Consider the following 27,045-nt stretch of genomic DNA (forward strand, 5'->3'; position numbering starts at 1 on the left):
TGGGGCCCAATGAGATGGTGGGTGCACACAAGAGTACTGGGTACCCAGCTTGGTCCTGGTGGATGCTTACCACCCATGGCCATTCCCGTGGAGATGTGGAGAGGCCCCTGTCCTGGGAGCAGGTGGCCCTAGCGAAGGCATCTCTGGGGATCAGACCTGCTGGGCCTCTTTCTGAGCCGGCCCAGGTCTTTCCCTATCGTTATGATAAGGGGTCCAGTGCCTCCACCCCTGGGCAGGACTCCAAGTCTGCACTTGGCAGCCAGCCTGAGCCAGTGATAAGACGACAGCCCTCAGCAAGCATTTCCCATGGAAGTGCTATATGGCATCATCTTGTTAAGTCCTCACAGAAGCCCCGTGAGGCCCAGGGTGCCAATCATCCCATGTCACAGACAGGACACTGAGGCCCGGAGAGGTTATATTCCTTACCGAAGGTCACAGCTCAGTAAGTGGCAGAGCTGAGGCCCCAAATTGGGTACTTTGGAACCTAGAGCCACACTGTGCAAGGAGTCCATGCTGTGCCTTCGTCCTTTGGTTAGGGAAAAGTTGCTCACTTAGTGACCTGGGAAGAGGGAGACCCTTCCCCCTTTCTCTGGTGGGAGCAGACCACTTGTCAGAGCCAGAGGCCGAGAGTTGTTAGATGTCAGCTGGGGCAGTCAGGGGTGGCTTTCAGGAGGAGGTGAGCCTTCTGCTCCCTCCGTCTTCCGGGTGGGAGTCCAGTGCAGACTTAGGGAAGGGGAGTCCACACCCGACCAGGGCCTAAGCTTGAAGTTGGTGCCGCCACTTTCTGTTGTCTGACCTTGGACAGGTTCCTCCCTCCCTCATCGCAGTTTGGCTGGGGGCAGCAAGGTACATGTGTGTGCATCGTGAGGGGAGCACCCTGAGAGGCAGGATGGAGGACGGTGTTCTTCAGGGCCTGGTGATGCTCCTTGAGTGAGCGAGAACTCTCTGGCACCACCAGGGTTTCTGGCAGGAAGTCACGGTTGGACAGGGGTGAAGCCTGGAGGGGCCCCCAGGATGTCTCTGCGTGTGCCCGGGGACATGGGCTCTGCGCTCCTTGGATGCAGCGGTCCCCTGCTTGCTGAAGCCACCGCACCTCCCTCCTCACCCCGTACCTCTCTCCCTGAGCTCTCAGCCTATGCCGAGGCCGTGAGTGCCCTCCTTCCTGAAAGGCTCTGCCCGAGGGAATGATGGCCTCTGAACCTCTCTTTTGCCCCCAGGCTGAGCTGGCCATGCCCTCCACACACCCGCAGCTGGCCACATGCTGCCCTAGACTCATTTGTCCTGCCTTCCACCTCCGGTGAGACAGTGGGCACACAGCCTCGGGAAGCAGAAAGGCCACAGAGATGTTGGTGTTTGGCCCTGCCACCCCTCTTTCTCTGCCCACCCCCACCCTTTCTTCTCCTTCTCTTCTTCCTCCTCTAGCAGATAGTAGGCACTCGTTATCAACTATTGAGAGAAGGAAGTGAATGGAATGAATGAATGAACAGAACAAACAGTCCCTGGAAGCTGGTTTAAAACTCACGTATCCAAATGAGAAAGAAACCAAGTCTCAGAGACGTTAAGTGGGCAGAGAGGGTAGTCCCAGGAACCCACACTCATTCCCAGCAGCTCCTCTCTGGTCCCCCAACCCCATGCTGGGCTGCGGGCCTGGGTCTGCACTGGACCTTTCCTGGCCCCTAGTGCTTCCCGCCATTGAGGCGTCCCTGAGAGTCCTCAGCTGCTGACGGAGCTGTCTGCCGGCCACAGGGCCCCGTGGTCTGGACCCTCCCTCATCCCTTCCTCAGCTGCTGGTGCAGATTTCAGGAAGGAGTGAAGGGACATGGGTGGATGAGGGACATCTAGCAAGGCTTTGGGGTGGGTGGTTGTCAGAACAGCCGAGATATTCGCAGAGGAAGTGAAGACAGACGGGATGACTGAATCAAGGGTGCCCCATGACTTTCAGGCAGCCCTTCCAGGAATCCCCTTGGCCCCCAAACAACTGACTTGCTATTAAGCCTGCTTTTCATATCTGTTCCTTAAAGCAAATCTCTAAGGACCACGTTGAGGCCAACTGCAATTACTGCTCTTTGGTAAAAAGACTCAGGGTGCTCAGGCCTTCCCTTGTCCCTGGGCTCAGCTCTGCTGGGCCTGGGTTGAGTGTGTCAAGGTCCCTGTCCTCAGGGACCTCACAGCTGAAGAGATAGCTATGCACCCAATTTTAATTATACAAGGAGAAAAGAAGAAACACCTCAAGGTGTGCTGGGAGTTGAGGGAAGGGAAAGACCACTTGGGGCTATCAGGGAAGGCAGCCTGGAGGAGGTGGGCATGAGTTTAGAGTGAGGCAGCTCACACTGTACCACTTTGTGCTCTGTCACCTCTGCAGTGGTCTGTCTCTGCCAAGCTGTTTCTTCATCTGTAAAGTGGGGACATTGCAGCCTCCTGGTGGCAGGATTGTCATGGGATGAGGTAGTGAGAGCTGCTGACATTGTTGAAGAGGGGGCGTGACAGGTGGGAAAATCCGCTGGGTTTGTTTGGGCACAACGGGCCAAGTGTGTGTGAGCCAAGGTGAGGCCTGGTGACGAGGCCCTGAACGACAGGCTCAGGTGATGTCGGCGTGGCCCCTGCACTATCCATCCCCACCCCCCCACACTCCAGCGGCCTGTGGGTAGGTGGTGCTCTGGTCAGCATCCAGCTCTACAAACCAGCCTGGAGCCTCCCCTAGTGGGTGAGCAGCTGGAGGGCAATCCAAGGCTGTGCTGTCCTCCTGGGCGGCGGGTGCTGGCCCCCACCTAGGCCCGGGCCCCTGGTCTGGCTGTTGCCCCGTGTCTGGATTCCACCCCACCCCCCAGCCTGGTGAGGTCAGGGAACATGCATTCCAGGAATGTGGGAGGCAGGCGGCCGCCAGGCCTGGATAACCATCGTGGTAAATATTTGCCTCGCTTTTGGAGCCAGCTCTGTCCCGCCAGGGAAGACGAGGAGCCGTTCCCAGGGTCGGGTGAGGGGACACGTGCCTGGGTGGATCTCCAAGGTGGTGGAACCTGTGTCACCCCAGAGAGTCTGAGAGCTGGTCTGAGGCTCCCCTGCCTGTGCAGGGCCAGAGATGGTGCCCCGGGCCCTGGGCCCCGTAGATATTTGGCCCATCTGTAAAGTGGGGTTAGGAGCAGCTGCCCAGCCAGCTCCCAGGCGCCAAGTGTCGTGTGGCGTGAATCAGTTTGGCAGTGGAGCAGCAACGAGACAGGTGTGCTGGGAACCGCAGGACGATGAGTCTGCATCCTGCTTGGCCACTTTCGGCCTTGAGCAATGACCCCTTCTCCAAACTTTTATAGGCACCCTTTTCTGGCCTCTGACAGCGTGTGTACACACCCGATGCCTTGCTAAACGCTGCTTGTCACCAGGAGCACGAGGGGTCCCCGTGTTTGACATTGGCATGGCCCCCTGCCCAAGCAGACCACACTGGGGCCATCTGACCCCCTCTCCCCGCGCAGGTCAGTGCTCTGACCAATGGCCAACGTCCAGGTCTGCAAGATTAGCCTTGAGCCTCCTCTGGTGGGTAGATAGCTGGAGGAGCGATGAACCAAAAAAAAAGCAAAACCCATTGCCATTGAGTTGACCCTGACTCACGGTGACCCCATGTGTTACAGAGTAGAACTGAACTCCACAGGGTTTTCTTGGCTGTAATCTTTTATGGAAGCAGATCACCAGGCCTTTGTTCCATGGTGCCACTGGCAGGGTTCAAACTGCCAGCCTTTTGGTTAAAAGCCAAGAGCAAACCTTTCGCACCACCTAGAGACCACGGAGGGGTGATTAGTCCCTATTTAAAGAGGAGACGGGGCCCTCAGAGAGGCTGAGTGACTTGCTCAAGTTTCCCCAGCAATAAATGGCAAGTCAGGGATTCAAACGCAGCTCTAAGCACCCTTGCCCTCTGACCTCACCATTGAGGGCTGGCCAAGGCCCAACCAGAATGTGGGCTCCCAACCCTCAGCAGCTGTGGAGGACACCCAGTCATGTAGCCATAGGCCCAGAGCCACAGGAACGGAGCCTTCACGGTGCCCTGCATGCTGGACACCCTGGGGTGTGGGCATCTCTGCCCTCAGGAATCCTGGATTGGCTGCCACTCTCTCCAGACCAGACATAGCCCCAGATCTATTCCGCAGCTGTCTCCACCCAAGCCCTATCCAGGTCCTCTCAGGATCCCAGGAGTGGGCAGGATGGGGCAACCTGTCTGGGTCCTAGGACAATCTCCACCCTGTATGACCTCTGCCATGTCCAAGGCCCAGCCTTGCCACTCTCCAGCTGTGACGTCCTGGCAACCCCATTCTCCTCCATGTTGTGTTCTGCGTAATGCGCCCCCTTTACTGCCTTTCCTCCCGAGGGGTCCCAGACCTCGCAGCAAGTGAAGCGCCTTGCCATCTGTGGAGCAGGGCCCATAGGGGGCTGGTATTGTCACAAGGATGCCTCAAATCCTCTGGGGAGCAGCAGGGGAGCTGGAACCCAGGCAGGAAGACACAGAGCCTGGGAGTCGGGAGGGCTCCCCTCAGAGTCCCACTGAGCACTGGGCCAGGTTCCCCATTAAGAAAGTGAGGGGGTCAGCCTGAATGACACCCTAATTGGGGTTGTGTCCTGCTCCACATGGTGGCTCCACCTGCCCACGAAGACCTTTCTTGTGGCGGGCTGGGTCAGTGTTGCCAGGCCTGAGGGGAGGCTTCCTGGGGAACCCGTCCCCCGACCCTTGAGCCACCTAGACACTGGCCCAGGTCTGACCACCCACGGGCCAGGACCCGAGTCCGACTCACACGCACAGCCCCTTTCTGACATCGTAGTCTGCAATCAGGGCCCTCCCCTGGGGAGGAGAGTCCTCAGACCCTGGGGATTCCTGCTCCATGGGGAGCTAGGAGGGCCCCCCTGAGGCCCGGGCTGCATGTCCCTCGGTGGAGCTGAGTACCTTTTAAAGCAAAGAACAGTCCCCTCCAGATTTGTGCTGTTGAACGGGTGGTGAGGTCGGGCTGGGGGCAGCCAAAGAAACACCTGGCCTCCTGCCTTCTCTCTCCCTGGCCTCACCAGGCCACCAAGCCCACCCAGGCCATGTACCCTACCTAAGGGCACCAGCAGGGCCAGGTGGGGCAGGGTGCAGATGGGGGGTGAGGTGCAGGAGATTGCCTCTGCATTCACAGCCCCACCTGGGGTCTGGGTTCCTGACCCCCCGCCCAGTCTATGCAGACAGCAGGGATCCTTGGGAAAGGTGTCCAGCCTGGTGGCAAGGGCCCTGGACACCCAGGCCATCAGGGCCGCTGCACACCTCCTGTGACTGGGGAGGGTTTGGGCTCCCTGCTGGCTGTGTTCATATCCCTTCCTGCCCTTAGCTCCATTTTAGCTGTGTGATCTCAGGAGGCTACAGAACCTCTCTGGGCCTTGTGTGTAAATAGAGGAGGCAAGCGTCTACCTCACAGGGTTTCACTGAGGGTGAAAGGAAATGCCCCAAACATTAACGTGTAATATGGACTCAGTAAATGTGAGCCTCCTCCCTCCCCCTTTCCAGGTGGGGGTCCAGTGCAGACTCTGGAAAGGGGAGTCAGTCCCCAGCTGTAGCCTGCGTTTGAATCTTGGTACCACCACCTATCGCTGTGTGACCTTGGACAGGTCCTCTGCCTTCTCTGGCCTGTTTGCCCCTTTGCACAGGCCCTACACTCAGGGGCTGGAGCGGCTGGAGGAGACGAGGCACACATGTCCACCATGAGCAGGAACACCCCATAGGCAGGACAGCAGACGTCACTCCTTGGAGCACGATGATGTTCACTGAATGGGCAAGGGCTTTCTGGCTCTGGCTTCTGTCTCAACTGTCAAAATAATTATTTGCCCCTTGTCAGTGGGTCTGCCAGCCAGCTTGCCTTTGGAAAAGGCGTGAGCTATGGGCAGTGGGGAAGCAGGAGCTGCCCAGTTCTTCCCCTGCCACTGACCTACTGTGTGACACAGGGAATGGGGCAGTCGCTGCCCCTGTCAGGGCCTCAGTTTCCTGCCCTGTGAAGTGGGAGAGTCCAAAGGCTCTTTGTGTCCTCATGGTGGGCAGAGTTTGGGGGCTGCTGGAGCCCAGAGCCAAGGGTCAGGGCACAGAGCTGTTCTCTCACCCATGGCTGGATGGGGCCCCAGGCCTGGCTTTGGGAGCTTAGTGCCTCCCCCTGCAAAGTAAGTCAAGTCTCAGCTTCCAAGCACAGAATGCTAACCACATGTCTGGCACCATGTGCCTTACCTGATATGATCTGAGAGAGACCCCTCATTTTCACCATTTACAGATGAGAAAACTGAGGCACTGGGAGGTTTCAAAACTTGCCCAAGGCATACCCTTGGTCAGAGGGCAAGTCCAGGATTTGAACCAAATCGTTTTCATTTCTGACCCTACATTTTAAATGCCAGGCCTCAGTGCCTCTTGATGAAGCCACAGGGCTCTTGTTTCTCCCCCCAGGAGCCCCTTCCCACCGCCCGTGGTGAAGTGGGGCCTGGGCCCAGGGCCCTCCCCTGTTTAAATGGCACACACAGTGCTTCTCACCACGTGTTGGCCACAGATCTCACTCTGAGTGGCCCTCGGCCCTGCTGCTGTGAGGATGCGGAGGTGCAGGGGGGCATAGCAACTGCCCAGAGCCACACAGCAAGTGGCCTTCATCACTGGGACTCAAATTCAGGGCTCTGCAGCTCCCAGCCTGCAGCTGGGACTCTGAAGAAGCCCAGCAGCTGACATTCCCGGATTCCCACTGGGGCTCCATGGGCTTGAGGGTGGGCCACTGAGGAGTTGGGCCATCGGAAACCCACCAAACAGTGATAACCGTGCCCCAAGCCCAAGCCGAAGAAAGGCATCCTTGCCTTCCCCCTCCCCTCTCACCCTCTGCTCCGAGCTCCACAGCCTCCCACCTGCACCCCTACAGCAGCCTCCCCACTGACCTCCCTGCCTCCTTTCCTGTCCCTCCCAAGCACTTCTTTACTTGGAGATAGGGTCCCGTCCCTCAGCTGCTCAGACCCCTCCTGATGACTGTCCCCCCTCTCCAGCTGGGGCTCACACACCCCCACTCCCTCCCTCCCTTGCTTACTGCACCCTCCATACCAGCCTGCTCCCAAGTCCTCCACTGTGCCGGGTTCTTCTTGTCTTGGAGGCTCTGCATGTGCTGTTCCCTCTGACCAAATGCCTTTCTCTCATCTTGGCCTGCTTCAACGTCATTTCCCCAGAGAGCCCACCCTCAACCTTCAGTCTACGCTCTGTCCCTTGTACTCGTTCTTTCTGGCGGGTGCCGCTTTTAATTACGCATTGTGTAATTCCTTGCTCACTGCTTGAGTCCCCACGAGGGCAGGGGACACTATCCTGTTCACAGCCCCTGGTGCTCATTAAATGTTTGTTGAGTGAATAAGCGAATGCTGAGTACCTTTGGCACTGTAAAAAAACCTAGTTGCCATCAAGGAAACCCCAGCTCTTGGGGACCCCCTGTGTGTCAGAGTAGAACTGTGCTCCGTAGGGTTTCCAATGGCTGATATCTCAGAAGTAGGTCAGCAGGCCTTTCTTCTGAGGAACCTGAGTGGACTTGAATCTCCAACCTTTAGGTTAGCAGCTGAGTGCCTTAAGCATTTGTACCACCCAGGTGTCCTTTGTCACCATATTTCCTAGAGTTCCCCCAGTGGCCCTGAGAGATACCATGGTTCCATTTTGACAGAAGAGGAAACTGAAGCCCAGAGAGGCTAGGAGTGTATCCCTAGTCACACAGCTATAATGGTGGGGTGTTAGGGCACCCCCTAGTCATGCCCCTTGCCTCACGGTCCACCTGTCAAATGGGGACGATGTGCCCTCCAGCGGGCGGAAGGCTATGGCAGCGTGGGCAAGTGCCAGGCCCCCCCCCGCCCCGAGCCACTGATTCCCCACTTCCCGTTGCAGGAGGATGGAGCTGGTGTGAGGCAGAGGGGCCACGAGCTGCTGACCGGCTGCATTGGACACTGGTGATTGCTGGATCACTGAGGTAGGTGCGTGGCTGGGCTGCAGAGGTGGCTGGGCCCTGGTGCGTGAGGAAGGGGCAGTGTGACCTGAGTGCGAGGTTGGATACCGACCCCAGCACACTGTGCCGTGGACTTGGGCCTCAGCCCTTGGGTAGATTGGGCCCGGGCAGTCCCCCTGAGACCTCGTAAGCCCCCACACCACACATCCAGGGGCCTCTTTGGCCTGGTCTTTCTCTGGAGTGGCCGCTTGGGAGGGGAATGTGTTCTGGGGGAGGGCCAGGCTTGCTTCCATACCCTGTGGTGTGGGACTCGTGTGCTGGGAAGCGTGGCGACCCCTCCAGGAGAGGCCTGGCTGAGGAGAGAGGCCTGTTCCCTAGAGTCAGAGCTGCAGCTGCCCCACACCTCCGTGCTGGCAAACCCACTTGCAGGTGGACACACTGCACGCCCACACGGCTCTGGGTCAGGCTGCCCGGCTCCAGCACCTGCTCACTGTGACCTGGGCTTCCGTTTACCCATCTGTATACCAGGATGGTAATCCCAGCGCCCACCTCCCACAGCCGTGTGAGGGAGTGCACTCTGCCAGTGCCTGCCCCGTGGCTTTGAATTCGGGACATGTCAGTGGTCATCATCAAAGAGGCAGGGACCTCGGCTCCCACCCACCAGCCCAAGGGCCGACCAGTGCCAGGATGGGCACCAGTTGGCCACTTGGCCTGATGAGGGGCTTGGCCCCCAGGAGCTCCTGAGAGCAGCTAGCACCAGAGGCCCTGAGGCCAAGTGTCCCAGGTGTGGCCTCAGGCCAGGTCACCAGCATCTGGTCAGGAGTGGCATTTCAGGGACTGGACACACTTGGCCCTGAGTCAGGGCTTAACCTGAGTAATCCCTTTTGACTCCACGGCTCCAGCCCGGAGATGCTCACGCTTGGGCCAGGGCCCTTTTCCCCAAGACATCAGGCGCTAGGGCTTGACGGGGGGGAGAGCTGTCTTCTCCTGTCATGAAAGCCCCCCTTTCCCTCAGCTTCTCCTCACCCCCCAGCCTTAGTGCCCCCAGGGAGCCTAGAAGTAGGCTGGGCAAGCTCTGAGGAAGGACTCTCCAGGCTTCCGTCGGACTCTGGAATGCCCTCCCTGGGAGCAGAGCCTGACCCTCCTTCCTGCTAATCAGCTCGGTAACCTTGGTCAAGTTCCTTCACTTCTCTAGAATCCATTTTCTCATCTGAAAACGGGAAAAATTACACATTGCTGGCAGGGCATGACGAGGCTCAAGTAGTGTTATTGTTGTCGTTGTTAGTTGCCATCCAGTCGGCTCCAACTCATGGCACTCTAGTGTACGACAAAACAAAGTGTCGCCTGGTGCTGCAACATCATGATGATTGTTGGCGTGCCCGAGTCCGTCGCTGCAGCCACTGTGTGTTTTGAGTGCCTTCCAACCCAGGGGGCTCAGCTTCTAGCACTGTCTCAGACAATATTCTGTTGTGGTTCTTAGGGTTTTCCTTGGCTAATTTTCAGACATCGATCACCAGGCCTTTCTCTCTAGTCTGTTTTAGTCTGGAAGTTCTGATGAAGCCTGTCCACCCTGTGTGGCTCTGCTGGCAGGTGAAACGCAGGTGGCATAGCTTCCAACATCACAGCAACATGCCTTCCACCACAGCACCACAGACTGACGGGGATGGTGAGAAGTATGGTTAGAAACACTGAATGTTTTTAAATGTTACAGTTTGCTGAGAGCCTGCTGTGTGCCAGGCACTAAACCAAAAACCAAACCCATTGCCGTCAAGTTGATTCCGACTCGTAGCGATGCTACGCTCCTCACATACAGTATTTCTCCCCACAATCTTCTCCAGCTAAGACAACAGGCTCAAAGTGGTTATGAAACCCACAGAGCTGGTAAGTGGCAGAGCGGGGATTTGAACCGAGGTTCAGTGGTAGGTGTTCAGGAGATGAGCTCATCTGGGCCTCGTAGCCTTTGCCCAGCCCTCCAACCATGGCACTAGGAGCAAGAGGGTGGCCCCCAAGGCTGGCACCTGCCCCTCTGCAGTAGGGCCTGCCGGCAACTCGATAAGGCCAGGGAACCCGCTGCTAATTGTGAGGTAACCTTTGAAATTCTCCTTCACGGTGGGTTCTCTCTTCGGATGTTTTTCAAGGTAATTCATTCCCTTTCCAGAAATTGCCAGTGGCGGAGCATTAGGCAGCTGGTGATTAATCATAGGAGCAGCTTGGAGTTTATTCTTAAAAAAAAAAAAAAAAAAGTGGGGAACAGAAAGGCTTCGTGGAAAAAGAAAAGGAAAGCACTCCGAGGCGGGGTGGTAATCAATACGGCAGTGTCCTAGAGATGCTGGGGTGGGGACGGCCAACGTGCGATGTCCGCCTTCTCCCTTTCTTCCCAGACTGGCAGCTTCGCGAGGGCAGGGCGTCAGAGCCTACAGCAGCCTGCGTGGGGTTCTGCCCTTGGCTGAGAGACACGGCCCCTGGGTTTGGATTGCATCTTTGCCATCAGCTCCCTGTACGACTTTGAGCAAATGGCTGCCTCACTCTGGCCTCAGCTTTGCCCCCTGTAAAATGGGTGAGGGGCAAGTGTTAGACAAGGAAAGGTATTAAATGATAATGCTCGTTCAGGACCACATCCCAGGGCCTGCACACTGTCCTTGCCCAGGTGACATTTTTTACTTGAGTAAGTGAATGTGTGAGTGAGTGTCATGGTGATCATTGGTCAGGAAGTGGTACTGGCCACAGGTCTTTGTTCCTCTAGTTCTCTTGTAGTTTGGAGTGGCAGCAGGGTGATAGGCCTGTTCTGTCACTTTCCAAACTAACAATTAAAGGACAGCCTTGCCCCAGGGACTACAGCCAGTGGAGCTCAGGCCCCTCGGTGGCAACAACGCTATCTCTCTGGCATCTTTAAGGTCAGCTTTCCCAGAGTCTCAGCTGTCCGGAGACAAAAAGGCTGCCTCCTGGGAAGGTAGTGAGCTCCTTGTCACTAACAAGTGTGCAAGCTGGGGTGTGGCTATGCAGGGCACTCAGGCAGCCCATTACGGGGCTCAGAGCCCCCTGAGGCTGGGAGGCAGGAGGTTCTCCAGGGTGAAGACTGGGGAGACAAGTGGCAGAGGGTAGCCCCTTCCCAGAGGCCTCCAGGGGTGGCTCTTGGAGGCCGCAGAGGAGGAAGATTGTCCATGCTGCCCACCTTGACCTGGCCTATGGCGTGGCATCAGAGCCTGAGCAGGTCAGGGTCAGAGCCAAGCTCCTTATACCAGGCAGGCTGGGGCTAAAATCGGGCTGGGATCAGGGGGTGTGGGGGACAGACAGTCCACGTCTGGGAGTCAGGGGACCTCAGGCCCAGTCCTCACCTGCTGGTCATGTTCATGTGACCTTGACAACTCCTGTTGCCACCCTGGGGTATGGGCTGGGGTCCTGTGGGAGGGGCTGCAGACAGGGGTGGGTTTTCCTGCCCCCTCCCCTGCCCAAGTGGCCTCAGCAAAGCCCAGTCTCTCCTCAGAGCCTCACTCCCTCTGGGCCCTACTGTGTGCCAGGGATCCCCACCCAGAGCCCAGGGTGGGCAGTGCGTCCTGGCCTGAGTGGGGTTTGGGGAGGCTCTGGGCTTCGGGAGCAAGGGGAGAAGGAGCATGCAGCTGTGTGTATGCCCATGTGCATATGTGTGTGCCTTTGTGTGTCGGCATTCATATGTGTTTGTGTGTGTGTGCACATGTGTGTTCATGAGTGTGTGTGCGTGTGTCTGGGTTCTGTCTTGGCAGGGGGTTCTCTGGTGCACACACGCTTTCTCTGTCTCTTTCTGTGCCCACCTTCCTATGTGTGTGATGGTCCCTTCTCCACCTCTGTCCCCATCTGGCTCTGAGCGTGCACCTTCTCCTTTCTGCCCAGCCCCCCAAGCCTGGCCACCCTCAGGAGTCAGAGGGTGATCCCCCAAGGTTGCAGGCCTCTCACACCTGCAGCCCCACTTTTCTCGGCTGCTTGGCCACCTTCTCCCTGTCCTGTCATGTCCCCACCCCCTTGAAGCCTCTTTCTGGAGTTTCTCTTTAAGCCCAGACCTCCTCCCCTCACTCTCTTTTCCATCAGAGACAGCCTGTGCCAGGTGTCCCGGCTGCAGGCCTGCTCTGTGTCATCGCCTCTGTCGCTGCCAGGGCTCAGCAGCTCCCACCTTGGCTTGTTTATCCAGCTCTCCTCAGCACACTGCCCCTCCTGCCTGCTCTGTGGCTATATCCAAGGTGGGGACCTTGGAGGCTCCCACTGTGTGTGGCCAGGGGCTAGGTACAGGCCCGTCCCATCCTTGCAGATTCTTCCAGAAGGAGGCCACTCTCCCTGACTCAAAGAGCTGCAGCCAAGGTCCTGGCCCTATGGCTGCCCCTATGCCACCCAGGGCAGGAGGGCTGCTGGCCAGCTGGAGCAGGGGCGCGAGCGGGGCCCAGTGTCCACTGACGGGGCAGACGGGCTGGGGTGGGAGGCTGGAAACCTAGCTTTCCCTCCTGCATTAATGAAATTCCTGCTATAATTAGAAGTGAGGTGTGCAGGAGTGGGCTGCCTGGCGGGAACCTGTGCTCATGAATAAATAAATTTTCCTCTCCCTCAGGGGAGAGTGAGCTCGAGGGAGCTCCTGGAGAACCCTGGCCTGGAGGGGCTCCTGGCCTATAACGTGCCTCGTGGACCCCCCATGCACTCCCCTGAGCACCCTCAGGGACCCCCCCTCACTCGGCCTGGTCAGCTCATCTTCCTAGCAGCACCCGCTGTCTACCGAGCCAGCTCGGCTTGGCATTCGAGGCCTCTTTCACATGGCCCCAGCCTCCTTTCGCAGCCACAGCCCAAACCAGCCTTTATGGTGCCTGGCTGAGGCTCTGCAGCCACCCGCTCCCCTCTCTGTCATACTTTGTTCCCACAGCTGCCTCTTTGCTCCAGCAGCCCCTCCTGCCTCGGAGCCTCCCACTCCCACCATTGATGGGTATCTGATCCTCTTCAAACTGGCCTCGAACAATGCCTTCTGAGCCCCACAGCCACCACCTCTCAGGGCTCCTGGCCATGTCGTCCCTCTCCCCTACGTCTCTGCCCTGTAAGGTGCTCCTCAGTCTGCCCCCTCATTACTTGTGGCCCATGTGTGTGTCCTGGCTGCAGTCTCCACTGTGAGACCCCTGAGTGGAACAGGAAGAGCAGAGAATGGGGAGGCCTGTTGATTCCTCACACCCCGCTCCCGCAGCTGCCCACCGACCCATGTAGGTATCTGTCCATTTTATAGATGGAGTCATTGGGGTCAGAGGGGACAATACCAGGCCCAGGTCTCATAATAGCGAGGAGACATGAGCTGAAGCAAACCCAGAGACTCCACGGCCGGCACGCCTGCATCCACCACAGCTGGTCTGCCCTGGGGGGCAGGACCCACACTCACCTCTCTCGGCCCTTCCAGCCCCTAGCAGCACACCCCACCAGAGATGCTTCAAGCACCCCTTGAGCGTGCAGTACTCAAGGCCAAGAATTGCCCCAGGGAAGCATCAGCTTCACTGGCCCTGGGCTCTGGGTTCTAGGGTGGGCTCTGGGCTAGCCAAGGTCTGCGGGGCTCTTAGGGGGCACGGAGCAGATGCAGGCAGCTGGGGTGGCCAAGGGCTCCCAGCCCACCCTTCAGCCAGGGCAGCTCTGTGCTGTTTCATTCGTGTACCGAGCCTCTGTGGGAGCTTGTGTTTGAGGGGGAGGTTCTGGGCCAAGCCTGGCCTGGCAGAGGGCAGTCTCCTGCCCACCGTGGCCACCTGTGACTTCCAGGCCATTCCAGAAGCTGCTGTGTCTGCCCATGTGTGCATGGAGTCCAGCCTGGGTCCATCTGCCTCACTAGTGAGGGAGGTTGGGATGCATCAGCCTGAGACATCTGATCCCCACCCTCGGGCCTCTGACCCACAGCCCTTCTTCCCAACCTGGGCCTGCTCCCCTGAAGCCTCTCTGCCCTTGCTTTACCAAGTTTTAGAGCTTCCCAAGACTTGGAAGTGGGAAAGGGCTTAGGCAAGAGCTGTCCAATAGAAATAGAATGCGAGTGACGTATATAATTTTAAATTTTTTAGTAGCCACATTAAAATAAGTAAGAAGAAACAGATGAAATTAATTACAATATTATATTTTATTTAACCTAGTATGCCCAATATGTTATCATTTTAACATGTCATCAATAAGAAAATTACCAATGAGATATTTCACGTTCTTTTTTTCGCACCCAGTCTTTGAAATCTGGCATGTGTTTTATCTCACACTGCAGTTTCAAGTGCTCAGTAGCCACGTGGGGTTCATGTGTACCGAATTGGGCAGTGCAGGCTTGGACAGCCCGAGTTCCTCATTTTGCAGGCAGGGAAACTGAGGCCTGGGGAAGGAATGATTGCAAAGGAGAGCTTGCAGATTGGATACACTGTCCACAGGCCAGGCTGGGCTGCTGTCCTGCAGTTCAGAGAAAGGAGCTGAGGCACCCTCAGCGGTCACAGAGATAGACTGAGGCAGGCAGGGCCCCGGCTGGAACCCAGGCAACTGACTCTCTCCCAGGGCTCCACCAGCATCCCCCCACTCCTGGTTCCAGTATTCTGGGCCTTCCCCACCCAATCCCTACAGCTCCCAATCAAAGCTGTCCCTGTGTGGTCGGTCCTGGCCCTCATCCTGCCCACCTCCTGACAGCGAGCACGCAGCCGGCCCTCCCAGGAAGGGAGGACACCCCAGCCTCCACCCTACCCTCCCCATCAGCACGACAGAGGTGCCCAAAGAGTGTGTCCAAGTCGCCCTAGAGGTTTCCCACAGGGTGGAGGATGCCAGGGGCAGGGGTTGACTCAAAGGCAGGAGGGGGCAGCAGGGGATTGTTCTCAGGAGCTAGGCTGGCAGGGAACAGCCCCTCCAGAGCCCTCACCCCAGCCGATTTTCCCCTTTGTTACCCAGCATGCTCCCTCCAGCTCACTTAGCTGCACGCCTCACTTACACTCTGCCTCTCATTTGCCTCTGCCCAGGCAGTGTGCAGGAAGTCACAGAAGGCTCAGGCCTGGGCTCGTCTGCAGCTGGGGTGGGGAGTCTGTGCTGGGCTCACACTGCTCCTCACTTGCCCCAGCTCAGTGAAACACAGCCATCCCCTCCTGCAGCCCCCATACTCCATGGCATTTCCTTTGCTCCTCCAAGCCAGCCACCTGCCAGCTCCCCCACTAAATGGGAAGTACCTCAAAGGCTCAGGAAGGGCTCTGCACCAGGTCCCCAGCACAGTTCCTGGCACACCACAGCCAAATAGGAGCAGGAAGCCAGCAAGCACCCAGCCTGTGTGTCCTCAGCTCCCTCCCAGGTTGGCCAGCACATTTTACCCTGTATTGCCAGTTCTCTCTGTGCTTGGAGGGCTGTGTTAAGGATCCTGAGTTTGTGTGCTAGCACTGTGAGAGACCCTGTGGTGAGTGGGGGAGTGTGTGCTGCATGGCCTGTGTGTGCCATCTCAGCCCAGCTCCCTGGCATCAGGTCCACTTGTCAGGCTTCTCAGTCCTGGGCTGCAGCCAGTCGGGGAGAGGGGAAGAGGAGGGACCCCCGTGTGGTGCCTACAGATGTCAGTGCATCCTGGCTGCTGGGCTGCCCGTGGCCCAGAGGACGCCCCCAAGCGCCCGGATTACGAGACCGTACAGGCCCCTGAGAGCTGGCCGGGGAGCACCAGCCCGCCCTCGCGCTGTGCTCTGGGTAGTGGGGAGTGAAGGAGTCTGTAGTCTCTGAGCGTTTCCCTCCCGTCTGTCTTTCCCATTAAGTGCTTCCCGCCCCCTCTTCAGTTTCACCTTTAGAAGCAGCACATCTTGCCTCACAGCTGTTTGGGACCCTCCACTGCCTCCCTGAGGTATCTTTGGGGGCCTCTTTCAGAGTCTGTGGGGGCATCTCTGCTTCATAACCTCCGTGGAATGTCCCCATGGCACCATCACTGTCTGGCCTACACCCTGCTCGGTGGGACAGTCTAACTAGTGTGTCATCCTCACGGTGTGGCCTCTGGCTAGCCCCAGTCAGACCCCCGTCACAGCCTGGGGAGCCAATGCCCTCCCCCGCATGGACATCCTCTCAGGCAGGAACCCCAGCTGTCTTCTGCCCAGCATCTCCAGGGCAGCTAAGAGAACTATAATGGCCTGTTGTTGTTGTTGTTAGCTGCTGTCAAGTCAGCCCCCGACTCGTGGCAACCCCATTTGCAATGGAGCGAAATGCTGCCCAGTCCTGTGCCATCCCCGTGATCAGTTGTGGATTGGACCGTTATGATCTATGGGGTTTTTGTTGGTCGAGTTTTGGAAGTGTATCTCCAGGCCTTTCTTCCTAGTCTTAGTCTAGAAGCGAAGCATCACTAAAATCCGTCCAGCATCACAGCAATGCACAAGCCCCCAGGACAGATGGGTGGTCGCTCCGCACGGGGTGCATTGGCTGGGAATCAAACCCAGGTCCCCATATGGAAGGGGAGAATCCTACCACTGACCCACCATTGCCCCCTCGATGACCTAGAAGCTGTAAATAACCTGGAACTGTTTTCTGTGTGTGAAGAAAACGCACAACGGAGTCCTTGCCTCCCTCGCCAGTTCGACCATCCCTGTCACCACTCCAGGAGTGCTGACAAAGGTCATCTCACACCTGAAGGGACTCCTCCAGCAGCTGCTTGATCACACCCGTTGCTGTAGAACGCACCCCCCACAATCCTGCTCATTAACCCCAGGGAGACAAAGAAGGCAGAGAGCATGTGGGCAGTGCATGGGTTTGGGAGACGAACGGTTTTGTTTTTTGTTTTGTTTTTTCTTTTTTTTTTGTACTTTAGGTGAAGGTTTACAGAGCAAACTAGTTTCTCATTGAACAGTTGGTACACATATTGTTTTATGACATTGTTTAACAACCCCACGACATGTCAACACTCTCCTTTCTCAACCTTGGGTTCCCTGTTACCAGCTCTCCTGTCCCCTCCTGCCTTGTAGTCCTTGCAGGGGACAGTTTTAGGTCCACGTTCCTGCTCTGCCATTTACCAGCAGCTGTGAGTCAGGGCAAGTCACTTCATCTTTGCCTGCCCTCTGCTTCCTCATCTGTGAAGTGGGGAGGTGGCCGTCCGCCTGAGGGGTGCTGGGAGGAGGGGGTGCGTGGTAGCTGCACAGTGCCAGCACTCTTTGCTCCTGCTAGCGTGTCCTCACGCATCACTCCTTGCCCCTTGGCTTTCAAGCATCCCGCTTTCAGGGTGATACTTGAAGGTTGAGACGCAGCGTTCCTCACACGTGCCAGCACACACAGGCTGCCTGGGATGCTTATGGAAATGCAGATTCTCAGGCCCCTCTTCTGAAGTCTGGTTCTGCAGGTCTGGAGTTAAACACAGGGCTCTGAATTTTCAACAGATGCCCTAGGTCATACCTGTGACCAGGCCAGGCTAGGACACACTGGTACCTGCAAAGGAGAGCTGGCCCTAGAGGCAGGACACCTGAACAGCGTCACAGCCTTGCTGGGTGACCTCGGGCACACCCGTGTCTCTGTGACTCAGTGTTCACACTGATAAACCAGGCATTCAGATGATCTACGGGGGCAATTTCTGCTCTTAAAACCCATGACAGCCAGACAAAGGATCCCTGGTGTCTCCTCCAGGTTCCTGGAGGCAGATGTGTGGGTTGCAGCCCCAGTCCCTCTGGCCATAGGGCGTTTGGGTCAGCTGCCACTTGCCAGCCCCGAAGTCCCAGGGTCATTCAGCAAGGTCACTTCCTAGCGTGGTTGCCATTTAGTGGCAGCTCCCCTGGGCCTGCCCAGGACCCTCTAGACTCAGCAGACATCGGCCAAGTCCTCTCCAATCTGAGGGTCATATCTGCAAGCTGAGGTGGGCCCCTAAGCTGCAGCCAGTGAGGAAGGTGGGGTGGGGAGTGAGGAAGAGGAATGGGGTCTGTGAGGGGCCTAGGACCTTATTAGTTTACATATATGGAAGCCGGGAGTGTCAGAGCTGGAGGTTGGCCCTGCATGGCCCCTTCTTGTTACAGGCGGGGAAACCAAGGCCCAGGATGGAATGGTGCCTTGCCAGGGCTCTCAGGGAGACAGTGGGGAGCCAGGCCTGGAGCCCAGGCCTCTTGGCTGGAGGCCTGGCCTCCTTCCACCTCTTCATGCCGCAGCGGCTCTGCTTGGGCGGTCCATCAGGGACAGACAGCCCCTCCAGGCCCAAGCCTTCAACCAGCCCCTGGAGCCTCTGGGAAAAGACAGGCCATTTCAGGACGGGGCCGGGCTGCCTGCTCTCCAACGCTGGCCCCTTCTTTGACTCACACTGTCAACCTAAATCAACAGCCCCTCCCAGTTTCTCGGTCCTCCCACCCGGCCAGGGCAGCCCCTTGGACCGTTTCCAGGAATATCCCTGCAAAGAGCAGCATGTTCAGAAGTGAAAAGGCCTCCCTCTCCCTGGCTGCCTCCTGTTTTCCACTCACTGGGGCTCAGGGGAGTTCAGAAGCAGAGGTGGAAAAGCCGGCCCTGTCCTAATGAGCCCTGCTTTGAGGGGGCAGGGCCCTGGCAGGCAACAAAGAAGGGATTATTCACCTCTGGGGCCTTGACCCCCACCTGGGATAAAGTCAGGGCTGGATCGCAGGGGCCAGGCTGGGCTGCCACTCAGAAGAGGGACCACAGCCCCCTGACTGCCAGCCTCATGATTGCACAGCCCACTTGAGTGTAGGACCCGCGCAGGTGGTGCTGTCCTTTAGGGCTGGGAGCCCCAGCCCAGCCTTCCCCTCACAGCAGGTGCTGATACAGGAGCCACTTGTCTGCCTCAGGGACCCACCTCAGTGCCTTTGCACACGTCAGTTCCTTCTCCCTCAAGGGCCCACCTCAGTGCCTTTGCACACGTCAGTTCCTTCTCCCTGCACGCTCCATCAGCAGTCAGTAAGGTCTCAGTCTTCACTAAGTGCCTACTGTATGCAGGGTCTGTGCTCAGCTCTTGGGGGCGCGAAGAGGCGGAAGACCCCAGGCCAGCCCTCATTGAGCTTACAGCCTAGGGGAAGGCCAAGACTCAACTGCGGGGAACACAAACAGCTGAAGGTGTGTGGGATCAAGGCGGAGAAGTTCTTGTGGAGTGAGGGGTCAGGGAAGGCTTCCTGGAGGAGGCAGACTGGAGCAGAGTTGACACTCAGAGAGTATCAGGGATTTCAGGCGGGGCTGGGTATGGGGGCAGAGGCTGTGTAAAGTCACAGCCTTGGGGCAAGGTGTGATCCAAACGAGACCCAGGGACAGGTGTCTGCATAGGCATACGTGTGCATGTGGGGGATGGTGTTCGCACGAGAGCATCCACGGGCACACACCTGGGTGCTCTCCTGGAACAGGATGCAGCAGGGAAGCCCCCTGAACAGCATGAAGGATGAGCCATGGGGTTGTGGCCTGGGCCAGTGCATTGTACACCATACGCCCACTGCTGGGCCAGGCCCCTACAAATACCGACAGAATGGCAGGACACAGTGTGCACTCACGTGTCTGCTGAGTGACTGAGAGCCCAGGCAGCTAGCAGCAGGGACAAGGAAATGGGGTGAGGCCTTAGGGGCAGAGGCACCCCTGAACCAGAGCATCACCCTGCTAAAGGCACAACTGGGCCCTGACCAAGTGGAACACAGGGCAAAGATGCTCAGGGACCAGCACAGAGCACACGTGTACACGGCGGTCAGAGCAGGTCAGGCAGACCCACTCCCACTAGAGCTGCTGGACTACCCACCGCATATCTGTCACTGAGGGTCACTAAACTACTGTCAAGTCAGTTCTGATTCATGGCGACCCCACGTGTTTCAGCGTAGAACTGTGCTCAGTAGGGTCTTCAATGGCTGTGGCCTTTTGGCAGTAGATTGCCAAGCCTTTCTTTCGAGGCACCTCTGGGTAGATTTGAACCTCCAACCTTGCAGTTAATAGCTGAGTGCTTACCTGTTCAGTAATAATCACCACAGCAATGGCAACAACCATGTCAGCAGCCAGTGCATCATCTCTCCATCCCAGCACACCCTCTCAGGTGGGTACCAGCATTGTCTCCACTTTAGGGATGAGGAAACCGAAGCAGAGGGAGGTCAGGAAATAGCCTGAGGCTCCGGTCCCCAGGTGGCCGAGCCAGGCTAGACGCCCTTGTAGTCTGACCGGGAGCATCACAGCTAAAGCCACACCATGCTGCTCTCCCCAGGGGCCGTCTCGCCCACCCCTCGCAGCCCAGTAGCATCGTTTTGATACGAAGAAGGAGGAAGACTCCCCAAAAAATCTCTTGAAGTTTTCCGTTATGGATCTTCACCCCAGTCCTTCTGATGCCTTCCCAGCTCCGTAGAGAAGATAAATGCCCAGCAGGTCAAGAATGGGCCCTTCCCTGAACTGCTCTTTTGTAGCGGAAGTAAATTATCTGCCAGCCTTTGGTGCCCAGCAGTTTGATAATTCAGGTGTTTAAATGGTAATGACTGTGGGGCCAGCCAGGGGAGGAAACGGTGAGTCAGTCGGAGGATTCCACGGGAGCTAAAGGCACTGAATCTTACTGCAATACGATTTCCCAAATCTGCCGACTCTGCCCCCAGAACGAGCTGACCGAGGGCACCAGGCTCCCTCCACCGGGCCAGGGTGGGGTCGCCTGAGGCCTGGCCGTGGACCTGCGGTGGGTCCTCAGAGAGGGCTCTGGGAGGCGGTGTGGCAGGGTGGGTGTGAGTGCTGATGGGGACACAAAAGGTCTAAGAGGGTGATGGCCTCTCCTAGTTGCCGGGAAACCTCAGACCCTGAGGACAACCTGCTGCTTTTTTTGTATGTTTTTGGTTTTGTTTGGGGGAGGTGGGTGGAGGATTTCTCCTGGAGAGTAATAAGGAGGAGCTTAAAGAATATACCTGAAGATCCCTGGTGGCCCAAGCGGTTTGCTGTCAGCTGCTAACCTAGGGGTTGGTGGTTCGAACCCACCAAGTGGCTCTGTGGAAGAAAGGCCTGGTGTTCTGTTCCCATAACTATTATTATATTATTGTATTATTAGGCGTCACCGAGTCGATTCTGGCTCATCGTGACCCTGTGTACAACAGAAGGAAGCACTCCCCGGGCCTGCACCGTCCTCACGATTGTTGCTGGGGTTGAGCCCATTGTGGCAGCCGCTGTCAGTCCATCTCATTGATGGTCTTCCTCTTTTTCGATGACTGTCTACCAAGCATGATGTCCTTCTCTAGGAACTGGTCCTTCCTGATAGCGTGTCCAAAATATCTGAGACGAAGTCTTACTATCCTTCTAACAAGCATTCTAGCTGTACTTCGTCCAAGACAGATTTATTCATTCTTCTGACGGTCCGTGGTATAGTCAGTATTCTTCTCCAACACCTTAATTCAGAGGCGTCAGTTCTTCTTTGGTCTTCCTTATTCATCGTCCAGCTTTCACACGCATAGGAGGCGATTGAAAACACCATGGCTTGAATCAAGCGCGCCTCAGTCCTTAAAGTGACATCTTTGCTTTTTAACACTTTAAAGAGGTCTTTTGCAGCAGATTTGCCCAACGCAATGGGTCTTATGATTTCTTGACTGCTGCTTCCGTGGGTGTTGATTGTGGATTCAATTAAAATGAAGACCTTGACAACTTCATTCTTTTCTCCGTTTATCATGATGTTGCTCATTGGTCCAGTTGTGAGGATTTTTGTTTTGTTTATGTTGAGGTGCAATCCATACTGAAGGCTGTGGTCTTTGATCTTCATTAGTAAGTGCTTTAATTCCTCTTCACTTTCCGCAAGCAAGGTTGTGTCATCTGCATAACGCAGTTTGTTGATGAGTCTTCCTCCAATCCTGATGCCCCATTCTTCTTCATACTGTCCAGCTTCTCAGATTATTTGCTCAGCCTACAGACTAAGTATGCTGAAAGGATACAACCCTGAAGCACACCTTTCCTGACTTTAAACCATTCAGTATCCCTTTGTTCTATTCGAATGACTGCCTTTTGGTCTATGGACAGCTTCCTCATGAGCACAACTCAGTATCTGGAATTCCCAGTCTTTGAAATGTTATCCATAATTTGGTAGGGTTCACACAGTCGAATGTCTTCACATAGTCAATAAAACACAGGCAGGCACACATCTTTCTGGTATTCTCTGCTTCCAGCCTGGATCTGTCTGACAGCAGCAGTGATATCCCTGGGTGCACATCATCTTCTGTATCCGGCTTGAGTTTCTGGCAGTTCCGTGTCGTGTCCTGCTGTAACCACCCTTGAATAGTCTTCAGCAAATTTTTACATGTGTGTGATATTAATGATATCGTTCGATAATTTCCACATTCTCTTGTATCTCTTTTCTTTGGAATGGATACAAATACAGATCTCTTCCAGGCGGTTGTCCAGGCGGCTGTCTTCCAAATTTTTTGGCATAGACGAGTAAGTGCTTCGAGCGCGGCATTTGTTTGTTGAAACATCTCAATTGGTAGTCCATCGATTCCTGGAGCCTTGTTTTTTGACAATGCCTCCAGTGCGGCTCGGACCTCTTCCTTTAGTACCATCGGTTCTTGGTCATATGCTACATTCTGGAAAGGCTGAACGTTGACCGATTCTTTTTGGCACGGTGACTCCGTATACTCCTTCCATATTCTTTTGATGCTTTCTGTGTCATTTAATATTTTCCCTGTAGGATCCTTCAATATTTCAACCTGAGGCTTGAATTTTTTCTTTGGTTCTTTCAGTTTGAGAAATCCTGAGCCAGCTCTTCCCTTTTGGTTTTCTACCTCTAGGCCTTTGCGCATTTCACCATAATTCTTTACTTTCTTCCTGAGCCACCCTTTGAAATCTTCTGTTCAGCTCTTTTCCTTCATCATTTCTTCCTTTCGCTTTAGCTACTCGATGTTTAGGAGCAACTTTCAGATTCTTTTCTGACATCCATTTTGGTCTTCTCTTTCTTTCCTGTCTTAATGACCTCTTGCTTTCTTCATGTATGATGTCCTTGATGTCATTCCAGAACTCATCTGGTCTTCAGTCATTAGTGTTCAATGCGTCAAATCTATTTTTGGGGTGGTCTCTAAATTCAAGTGGGATATACTCAAGGTCGTACTTTGGCTCTTCTGGACCTGTTCTTATTTTCTTCAGATTCAGCTTGAACTTGCATGTGAGCACTTAATGGTCTGTTCCGCGTTTGGCCCCGGCCTTGTTCTGACTGCGGATACTGAGCCTTTCCATGTCTCCTACTACGGATATAGTTGATTTGATTTGAATCATAGTCGTGTTAACTGGTCTTCTTTGTAAGCATAAGAGTGTTTTCCTGTCCCTGATGTCATTGTACTTCAGGACAGGTCTTGAAATGTTCTTTTTGGTGATGAACACGACACCGTCCCTCTTGACGTTGTCATCCTTGGCAGAGTAGACTGTACGATTGTCTGATTCAGAATGGCCCATACCAGTCCATTTCAGCTCACTGTCAATGTTTATGGGTTCCCTTTCATTTTTAACAACTTCCAATTTTCCTGGATCCATACTTTGTACATTCCACGTTCCAATTAGTAATGGATGTGTGCAGCTATCTCTTCTCATTTTGAGTCGTGCCACATCAGCAAGTGAAGGGTCTGACAGCTCGACTCCATCCACATCATTAAGGCGGACTCTCCTTTGAGGAGGCGGCTCTTCCCCAGTCGTCCTTTGAGTGCCTTCCAACCTGAGGGGCTCATCTTCTGACACTATATCAGACAATGTTCTACTGCTCTTCATAAGGTTTTCACTGGCCAGTTTTTTCAGAAATAGACTGGCAGGTCCTTCTTCTGAGTCTGTCTTATTCTAGAACCTCAGCTGAAACCTGTCCAGCAAGGGTGACCCTGCTGGTATTTGAAATACCAGTGGCAAAGCTTCCAGTATCAGAGCAACACACAAGCCACCACAGTACAACAAGCTGATAGACATGTGGTGACCATAAAGATTACAGCCAAGAAAATCCTATGGGGCGGTTCTGCTCTGTCACCTCTGTCATGGGGTTGCTATGAGTCAAAATCAGCTCAACAGCACCAAAGAAGAACAACCTTGCTGTCAACTACTGTGCTGTACTGCCTGGTGTGTGTGGGTGTGGGTGGGCGTGTGTGTTGGGAAGTATTCACGGTATCGAGTGGGCCCTTTGGGCCCAGCAGCCCATCTTTCTCAGCTCCTAGATGCCGACATTGCAGCCCCATTGGCAGCAGCAAGTCTACCCAGCATGTGACCTCCAAGAAGCTGGGAGAAGGGAGAGGTGGGCTGGGGCCTGAGCTGCTGGGCTGTGGTGCTGTGTCTGTCTGCCCCAAGTCTGCCCTCCTGTCTGTCTCCCTCCTGTCCCCGTCATCCTTGCTCCTGGGTCTGCAGCAGTTTCCCACCATGTCTCTCTAGTGCACATTTTGTGTCTGGTTCTGCACTGCCCTTACTGGGTTCATCCTGCCCAGGGCAGCATCACTTCCAACAAAGGGCCCCTTCTGTCCCTGGGCCTTTTTCTGGCTCCATTCTGGAGGTGGTTTCTCTCTGAGTGTCATGCTGCTTGTGACCACTCTCTCACGGGATCTCTCGCTCCCCTCCCGCTATCTCCTGTTTTCCCCCTCTGAGTGAGTGCAAGCATGTGTGTGTGCACATGTGTGTGTCCTTCTCTTGCTGTCCCCCCTTACACACATGCAAGGTCTCTACCTGCTAGGCTCAGGCGACTTCCATTCCCTGGTGGCGGGCCAGCCGCCAGTGTGCTCTGTGCCTCGAAGATGCTGGTGCTCCTGGCTGCCGTGGATCTCTCAGGCCCCGCCTGCAGGACAGTCGGGAGCCCAGAGTGAGCCTGACCATTGCCATGACTGGTCGGTGACTCCCATTTGGGACCAGGAATGCCCTGGATGGGAAGAAACAGGGAGGGGACGGTTTGTGAAAAAAACAAACATTTGGTTATGAACCCTGAAAATGTCTAGTCTGGACAGCCCTGAAAATGCCTTTGTCTAGTGCTAGAGCTCAGCAAGTCCCAGAAGGTGAGGAATGGGTCCGGGGAAGGTGGCTGTGCAGCAGGCCTGGGGTCTGGAAGTGGTCATGGAGAAATGGAGGTAGGGGAGTGCAGCGGCACAGGCCTCAGAAGCCCACAGGGTAGGGGTGTGTCTCCTCGCCCCTGGAAATGTTATGAGTACAGGGCTAGTGGAAAGAGTTCCAGCCCTCTGCAGACCACCTTGTGAGCACAGCTCCCACCCAACCATCACCCTGCAATCATTCAGCACACATTTATTTAGCACCTACTGTGTACCAAGTCGGAAAACCCTGGTAGTGTAGTGGTTAAGAGCTATGGCTGCTAACCAAAAGGTTAGCAGTTTGAATCCACCAGGTGCTCCTTGGAAGCTCTATGGGCCAGTTCTCCTCTGTCCTATAGGGTCGCTATGAGTCAGAATTGACTGGACAGCAGTGGGTTTGGTTTTGGGATTTTTGGTGTACCAAGTCAGAATCCACTCTGACAGCCGTGGGTTTGGTTTTTTGGTTTATGTACCAAACAGGGAGCCCTGGTGGTGTGATATTTAAGCAATTGGTTGCTGACCAAAAGGTTGGAGGTTCAAACTCACCAGCCGCTCCATGGAAGAAAGTCCTAGTTATCTGCTCCCATAAAAATTACAGCCAAGAAAACCCTAGGGGACAGATCTACTCTGGGGTCGCTATGAGTCAAAATCAACTCGATGCCACCTAACAACAACATGTTCCAGGCGAGCCAGTGGTACAATTCTCACCTTCCACGCAGGAGACCCAGGTTTGACTCCCAGCCACCGCACCTCAAGTGCAGCCACCGCCCATCCATTAGTGGTGTTTGTGCGTTGCTGTGACGGTAAACAGGTTTCAGCGTAGTTTCCAGACTCAGACTAGGAAGAAATCTGTGGGCTCTGCTTCCAGAAATCAAACGGTAAAAACCCTGTGGAGCACAATGGTCAGATCCCATTGTGCATGGGGTTGCCATGAGTCAGCTAACAACAACTCCTTTGAGGCTCTGGAACACCTCAGTGAGCTGGAGACAAGCCGGCCTCCATGGAGCTGACATTCTAGCCTGAAGAATCACAGCTCCAGTGGTCAGAGCGCAGAGCTTGCAGGCTGCCCAGCCTAGTTCCCCGCCCCCATTTGTACCCTGGGGTATCTGGGGCCCAGGGAGGCGGGAGGTGGCCCTGAGGTCCTCCTGTGTGCTGGGCACAGCCTCCCATCCAGAATATTCGGTGAGCTCTGGGCGAATGAACACACACACAGGCTGCAGGCGTCTCTCAGCTTACTGGGAACCTCCCAGAAGCCCCTGGAGATGGGAGAGTGTGGCAGGACCTGCTTGGTAACAAGGCTTTTTTTCACCTGGGCAAGAGTGGCTTCAGGCACCAAGCAGCAGAGCCGAGTGGAGTGTCAGGAAGTGGTGGAGAAGGGCAGCTTTGCAGTCCACGACTCCCAGCTCCATCTGTTACCTGCCATGTGACCCTGGAGAGGTTTCTCAGCTCTGTCAAGCCTCAGTTTCCTCATCTGTAAGATAGAAATGACAGACGGCTCATGGACTTGTGTGGATTATACGAGGTGACAGAGCCCGGCCCGTGGTAGGGCATGTGGCAAGGTCAGCTGTTAACCTCACTGCCGGGGGACTCAGTTGGGAATCTGCCAATCTGGGTTGAGATCTGGTGGCACAGGGAAGCCTCTTCTCTCTGTGGCCTCAGTTTCCCCATCTGTCCTACAAGGGGGCAGGACTGCTGATGTGGGAGCCAGGGGGCCAGACATCAGAGTGGGTGGAGTGGACCAGCCAGGTGCATCAGCTGCTAACAAAGACTGCGTGAACCGTGCCGGCAACTGTGGCCAGAGCTGGCTGGGAGCAGGGCCCTGGAACTCCCCTGCCTGCATGGGGCCGGAATGGCTCTCCTCGCACCGCCCGGCCAGCAGAGAGTGGCCTGCTTGCCATCCCTGGCAGGGCCCCGTAAATTGAAAACACGATGTTTCCTGTTGGAGACCAGAGCTGGGCTGGACTCCGTGTGGCCTTGGAAAGCTGGCCTCACACTCAGGAAGCCCTGCTCCCACAGCCGCCACAAAAACAGTGGAAAAGTGAAACCTTTTCAAGTCAGTGTTTCCACTGTAAACAGGGGGTGAAAGCTGGCCCCATGCCTCACAGAGCTCCTTGGCCAGGCTCCTCCACCCTGCACCGCCTGCCCTGTCCCTGAGGTACCTCGGCTGCCCTTCTGCCCCATCAGAGAAGCCCTATGTC

At 55.8% G+C, this 27,045-nt stretch overlaps 1 protein-coding gene across 8 annotated transcripts in view; it reads left to right on the top strand.

Moving 5' to 3' along the window:
• Positions 1 to 27,045, top strand: part of ZMIZ1 (zinc finger MIZ-type containing 1) — a 257,806-nt gene that overhangs the window by 87,847 nt on the left and 142,914 nt on the right. For 5 of the 8 annotated variants that reach the window (XM_064269791.1, XM_064269785.1, XM_064269792.1 and 2 more), the window contains one exon: positions 7,889 to 7,970. The exons of 2 other annotated variants lie outside the window; for them this stretch is intronic. The gene's annotated coding sequence lies outside the window, so the exon portion shown is untranslated. Of the gene's footprint in view, positions 1 to 7,888; positions 7,975 to 27,045 lie in introns of all 8 variants that reach the window. One more of the 8 variants, XM_064269786.1, reaches the window with a different exon arrangement.

The sequence above is a fragment of the Loxodonta africana genome, chromosome 16 (genome assembly GCF_030014295.1).
Source record: "Loxodonta africana isolate mLoxAfr1 chromosome 16, mLoxAfr1.hap2, whole genome shotgun sequence".
In the NCBI taxonomy this organism is placed as follows: domain Eukaryota; kingdom Metazoa; phylum Chordata; class Mammalia; order Proboscidea; family Elephantidae; genus Loxodonta; species Loxodonta africana.